Genomic DNA, 7,360 nt, shown 5'->3' with positions numbered 1-7,360 from the left:
CCTGCCCCCTTGACCTGTCCGTCCTCCCTGGACTGACCTATCCCCTTCCTAACTCCCTACCTACACTCACCTTTACTGGCTCCATCCCCGCCTCTTCGACCTGTTTATTTCCTCTCCACCTATCCTCTCCTCTATCCCTCTTCTATCCGCCTCCCACTCTCTCCCTATTTATTTCGGAACCCCCTTCCCCTCCCCCTTTTCTGATGAAGGGTCTAGGCCCGAAACGTCAGCCTCTCCGCTCCTATGATGCTGCTTGGCCTGCTGTGTTCATCCAGCCCTGCACCTTGTTGTCTCAGCTATTTCCAAAAGCTATCTCCAGAAGGTAGATCTCTACAGCAATTCCAAGAACTGCTGACATGGGCCTGTTCCGAACCAGGGGAACCAACTACGACCAGCCCTGAAACACCTGTCTACTGCCTTCTTCATTTCACTTTCACTAAATAAATCCCGTGTCTAGAATGAGGGATCTGGGGGTGATGCAAGCCACTTAAAAATCAGAAAATAACTGATTGCAAACCAGAACCGTATATAACCTTCACCAAAGTGGCATAGTCTGATTATGTGGAATATCAGGGACACTCATCTTGCCACAGCTAATAAGGAGAGAACTCTGTGTGGTGTGAGGTCACGAGAAGGCAATGGGCATTGAATGATCCAGAGTCCCCCTAAAACACCTCCCACTAAAAGTACGTCCACATTGTCCTCTGGTCCATGTCCATTGCCATGTGTGGATATTCTCCTCTGACACTTCTGGGAGGCAAATGCCCGGATGCCTTGCTCTTACAATCCATCAATGCCCATTTTTGCAGTGAAGCCTTACCCAATTGGGTTGATCTTATGATGTCATTGAGTTGTTTCTGACTCTGAATCCATGTTTGAGAGGTAATCCCAAATCAGCTCACTTCGTTTGCTATCTTCATCCAAGCTACTTTCATTAAGCTGGGAAGTCTTCTTTTGCCATGAGATGGCATGAGAATCGCTTGTCTGCTATTTAGAACCTGGTGGAGGACTCCGAGTGAGTCATCATTAAATCTTCAGGATGTTTGTGTCCCTTTTCTTGGCATCTAGTGTGATGTCTACACTCAGCTATTTTGGAGACACAAACACTGTTAATGTGCCATTGCAGCATTTTTCCATCATTTCATCATTGCCTTTGCTCTAATGCCTTAAACAGGCTCAAAATCAATCCCTTTAGGCTGAAGTTACAAATAGGATTGAATACTCTCCTCCAGGTTATAGCATCCTCCTTGTCAATTTTTTCTCTGTGTCTAACTATGGCAAGATCTGATACAGACCCATGCCAGGTGCTCATTCAAACATCTGAACATTGAGCTACTTCAGGGACGAGCTTCCATCCCCATCTTGAAAGTGCCACCCGCTCAGTGCCATGGGTCAAACAACCTGCATTACTACATCAACGAGCCAGAAACCCAGGCGGCAGCCACTCATTGGCCTATTAATGTTTTATGACACGGGCTGCATTAGCTATGTTGGGAATCAGTCAGCAAAACACTAACTTCCAGGTTGCTGATCCACCAACAAACAAAACAAATAATATCCAGCCTGATTTTACCTTTGTTTCAACTTACAATGATTATTAGGCTACAAATGAAAACACCTTATGATTGAATGTATTGTGCAGTATAATACATCGCATGCAGAACTACCTGGTTAACATTCAACCGAATGTGCACATGTACCTCTTAGTATATTGCATAATACCCTGTCAAAGCAAGACATCATCCAATTTGGATAAGTATACCATTCTGTTTTAATTAAACATAATTGCTAATTCCATGGGAATGCTGATGATACCTAAATTTTGAGATAAATCATTTTTCAACAAATTATTTGAAATGGGAGTAGCCTTAAAGCTAACTGCTTCTGAAATTGCTCATGGGTTGTGACCATTGCTGACTGTATCAGCATTTATTGCAATGTCCTAATTGCACTTTGGTGGGGTTGAGTGGTTTTGTTGAAGTCAGTGTGGTACAGGTACACCCACAGTGTTATTAGGAAGTGAAACAAAAAGCCAAAGACATAGAAGCAGAAGTAAGCCAAGAGATTTCTAGAATGGAGTGATGAAACATAACTGACGATATATTTTCAAATCAGTGCTGCATGAAATGAAAGGAAACTTGAAGGTGCTGGAAGGACTTTTAGGGAGTCAGAAAAGAAATTATAGCTCTGAGTTATTCTTGTAGCCACAGCATTTATATAGCTGGTCCACAGTTACATTTTTGATTACTGGTAAGCTCAGGATGTTGATAATGGGAGAATTCAGCATGTTATTAGTGATTGAGTGCTACTTGCTATCAGCATTAAAAATGCTGTCTATCATTTTGTTGATGTTTAAAAACAAACCAATGGAATAGTAATTACCATATTGGATTTATCCTGCTCTATCATGGACAGTTCATGTCTAGTAGTTTTTGACTTTATCAATCAGGTTTAATTTTGTAGTTGAATTGGAACACCTTGGCTGGAGGCTTGTCATAGTTTTGTAGATCAAACGGTCAACACTAAATTTGGATATTGTCTTTGTTGGATCCAGTATGCTCATTTGCTGCCACGTGGATTGAATTGAATTGTTTGAAGAAAGACTTATATGATGCATGGGCTTCAGGTGGAGGCTGAGATGAGTCATCCACTTGGATCTCCTGGTTGAAGATAATTGCAAATGCTTTAGATCTGTCTTTTGTGGTGATGTGCTAGACTTGTTTAGAGTTGAGAATGGATGATCATGGAAGGTTCTTCTCCAAGTTGTTTAATTGGTCATTATAGCTGATGAGTTCTGCCTAAATAATGCACCATGTAATAATATTTGACAAATGGACATTAATACGTAGACAACTGCATGATTGAGGCTCTTGCAAAATTACATGTAGAAAACTTAATCCACATCAAAGAGAAAAAATATTCAATGCATTTTCTTCTCAAATCGGGGAAGTGTAAAAGGCCATCTAGTTAGGTGCCATGCCTTCCTCATCTGTTTGTGAATCAACCTGTGAGATGTCATTTAAGTTATTCCCTGAATATTCTTGTTGAAGATATAAATGATGGTACCTGCTTGAATTGCTGGTTTCTCCAGATTCATTGTCCTCCATCTTCAGTGTGCCACTACCTTGGTTTAATTGCCCTGAAAATTCCTCAATTAAGCTCAGGTTGTCTATGTGTCAGAAGACACATATACTGACATAAAGGTAGCATCATATTAAAGGACTATAATAGCTCACATCATTGCATGAATACTGGATAACATAATATTAATTATAACTAGATGGTAATCTTTTGCAAAATTCATTTACTATTTCATATTTTCAATAAAGTTTTCTAAATGTAATTTTGCGAGAACCTCAATCATGCAGTTGTCTACCTATTAATGTTCATTTGTCAAATATTATTACATGGTGCATTATTTAGGTGATAAGGCACCTGTAGTCTCCAACAAGACTGTAATCTCCAACTTAATTTCAAATTAAAGGTGGAGTGTCAGCACTTGACAAATGACTCCTTTTGTCAAATTGACATCTTTGTTGCAGCAAAATTTGCAAGAATTGGCTGATAAACAGGTAGTCACAGTAATTACTCTCGGTTACGAATCCTCACAAATCATGCATTAATGCAAATGCTGTTGAGACTTGCTGCTTTGGGTAATAATCACTTTCTGGCCTGGGAAATCATATGAGAAAATTTTTAACTATGTAGAAGATTTTACATTCCTAGTTTAGGATTCAACACATTGAATTCCAACCCTTTATAGAACTTTATGAAACAAATTAAGGATATCTTCTCAATGCACTTGCAACTATGGCGTGATTCAAAAAAACATTGAATCAGCCACCCAGTAAATAGCCCTGGCTTTTCTCCCTATTAACATTAATGGAAAGGAAACTCAGGTGCTCAACCGTTTACAAGTACGATGAAAAAATATGAATTATCAATAAAGAAAAATAACTGTAAAAAATGAAATTCTGAAGTAAAAAAATAAAATTGCTGGAAAAGCTCAGCAGGTCTCGCAGCATCTGTAAAGAAAAATCAGAGTTAACGTTTCGGGTCCGGTGACCCTTCCTCAGACCCTTCCTCAATCCGTTCTGACCTGAAACCCCACTAGACCCAAAATGTTAACTCTGTTTTTTCTTCACAGATGCTGCCAGAGGTGCTGAGCTTTTCCAGCAACTTCTGCTTTTTTTTCTGATTTACAGCATTCGCAGTTCTTTCGGCTTTAAAAAAAAAATTGGAAACATTGAACAGGCTTGGCAGCATTAAAACCTCCTTACAAGTCACAATCCCACCTAGTTTTGTTTCATCAACAAACCTGGAAATGTTACATTTGACTCGCTCCTCCAGGTCATTTTCATACATCATGAATAACTGGAGCCCAAGCATAGATCCTTGCAAAATCCCACTAGTCGTTGCCTGCCAAGGATGTAAGGAGCTTTCAATGCCGCCAAGCCTGTACTGTATTTCCAGCACTTTATGTTTTTCTTCAGACTTTCCATATTTACAGTGTCTACACTGGACCCAACCAACGTTGAAATAGCTACTCTTCAGGAGGCATCTTTCGTCACTGGGTTGATTCTCCTCCTCCATCACCTCATTGTCACCTGCGCCAGACGTACCAACATCAGAGTCACTACTCTCACCGCTGTGCCCACCTCATCGATTGTGCTATGATGCCCTTCTGCCACTGCCACCATTGGATCCAACCAACAACAAAGTCACCAATCTTCAGGTGCCATCTTTTGGGGCTAGGCCAACTTTGCTGATATCACCTCCGCCAACGTAGCAGCCACCAATTCTGATGCCAGATCCCAAGCTCTCCCCGAAAAAAGCAGTAGGATCTCACTCACCACCGCCACGATACTCCAGTAGATTTGTTAAGTGTGATTTGAATTTCATAAACTTACGCTGGCTTTATCCAATCTGATTAATGCTTTCCAAGTGTGCTGTTATCACGTCATTATCACAGCTCATACCATCATGGAGGCCAATCTCCCATCCATGGATTCTACTTACATGTCTTGTTACTGCAGAAAGGCTGCCAATGTTATCAAAGACTCCTCCCATCTTCCAATCTCTTCCATCAGACAGAAGATACAGAAGCTTGAAAACGTGCATCAATGGCTTCAAGAACAACTTCTTCCCTGTTGTTATTAGACTGCTGAATAGACCTCTCTAACTTCAGATAATGTCGATCTTGCTAATGTTGATCTTGCTAATGTTGATCTTGCTTGTACACCCGTGTGCAGCCATAACCTTGTATGCCTTTCTCTGTCTAAGCACCCTACGATCTGTGTGTCCTTCTTTGCTATGATCTGCCTGCGCTGCTTGCAAAACACAGCTTTACACTGTACTTAGGTACATGTGACTACAATAAATCAAATCAAAGCAAATTGTTTATAATAGACTCTAGCATTTTCCCCACTATGGATGTTTGGCTCATTAGTCTGTCATTCTGTTTTTTCCTATTTTTCCTTTGCTCAATATTGAGTTTACATTTGTCACCCTCCGATCTGTAGGAACAGCTCCAGAGTCTATAGAGTTTTGGAAGATGCCCACCAATGCATCCAATTTTTACTTTGTACTCTAGGATGAGCATTATCAGGCCTTGGTGATTTGTCAGCCTTTAACCCCATTAATTTCCCCAGCACTACTTCCATACTAATCCTGATTTCCTTCAATTCTACCCTGTTATCAGATCCCTAACATTTCTGGGAGGTTATTTCTGCTGTCTTTTGTGAAGACAGATCCAAAGTTTGTATTCAATTCATTTGTTGGTGTTCAGTTTTTTTTGTTTCCCATTACAATTTTCCTGGCTTGTGACTGTAAGGAACCTACATTTGTCTCTACTAATCTTTTTCTCTTCACACAATTGTAGTTGCTTTTAGATTATGTTTCTTTGCTTCAGGAAATTTTACTCTCATACTTTAAATTGCCCTCTTGTTGAAACTTTTTGTTCTCTTTTTCTGAATTCTAAATATGAATTAACAACTCTATAACCTCCAAAATACATTGACATGCATTTATATTGCAGGTACCAATGCAGTAATTGATTATATGTAATTCTGAAAAATACGATCCATTTTAGTTTATTGTTATACAATACTATAGTCTCTTTCTGTGAGTCAATGAACTTTCTGTCAAGTTTAATATCTTCTGGTAGTTGGGCATTTAAGAAATTTCCATAAAATTGTCTTGTGCACAATTTGAAATAAACTCAAGACAGCCTTTCAATTGCACACAATGGATTTATGCATGAAGGCAGCTATGGATGGAGATAAAGTTGGCATAAAGGAGAATGTTAATCAGAATAGTCCTAAAAATACACCAGCAAATAGCTGATGAAAGCTACAAGGGTCTAACATAATATGGCCACAAACTATGAAAATAATGTTTGAGTGTTTTCTGAACACTGGTGCATTAATAGCCTTCACTTCAGCTATTGGTTACTCTATATAATGTAATAACTGACTTATTTAGCTAAAAGAAAACAGTTAATCTGTTCTATTTAATCATATGGCAAAGATAAAAAAAAGTCAAAAATATGTTCCATTGCTTCTACCAGTGATTCATACATGATTTGTAAATAGGCCAAGTAAGCAAGAAAATCATAGTTGCACTGTGGTTTAAGCTAATGATTCAAAATTACAGGTCATAAACACGGCACATGAGAGCTCAGTATATGCAGTGAATTTTGCAGTAAATAGTCCAGCTGGCATTATATGAGGCTACTGTTATGTATTAATTTCTTCAACAGCACTTGCAACAAATAAACTAGCTTCAATAATACAATTTAATATAAATACAAAATAGATCAATATCTAAATAATTTAAGCAAGCAAAAGATAAAACAGAAAAAAAATTCATTCATTTTTAAGTTGCATGCCAGCTTCAGAATGCTTTCTGTCTGGGAAATATCTAAAAATTGACTTTCTGTCATACTTAGTTGAAGGTTAATGAAATCCAATTGGACAAATACGAATGTTTTGATCCATGTTGTTGCATATTAACTTCGACTGAACACATAAACTAGAATACAAAGACTTAATCAGTTAGAACAGTTATAGCATTCGATCATTCAATTGTATGGGCTTTGTTTATGATTTCGTCTGACTCTTCTCTGTGCTATTCAAGCCTATGTATGGTGACTGAGAAAGGGAAACTAAACTGAAAAGAAAGTGCTGTAAGAATGAAGACAGCAGATTTTTAAATGCTTGAAATGAACAGATCTCTGGATATAGAAATTGTTGCCATTTCTGCATACCTCTGAGGCACTAAGCACAACACCAAATCTAGAATTTGTTGGAATTTGGTAGCATAACACTGTGAATGCAATTTTTATACCTCATGATATGAT

Source organism: Rhincodon typus, chromosome 1 (assembly GCF_021869965.1).
Source record: "Rhincodon typus isolate 14 chromosome 1, sRhiTyp1.1, whole genome shotgun sequence".
Lineage (NCBI taxonomy): Eukaryota > Metazoa > Chordata > Chondrichthyes > Orectolobiformes > Rhincodontidae > Rhincodon > Rhincodon typus.
The sequence above is the reverse complement of the archived record's forward strand: the minus strand, read 5'-3'. Positions refer to the sequence as shown.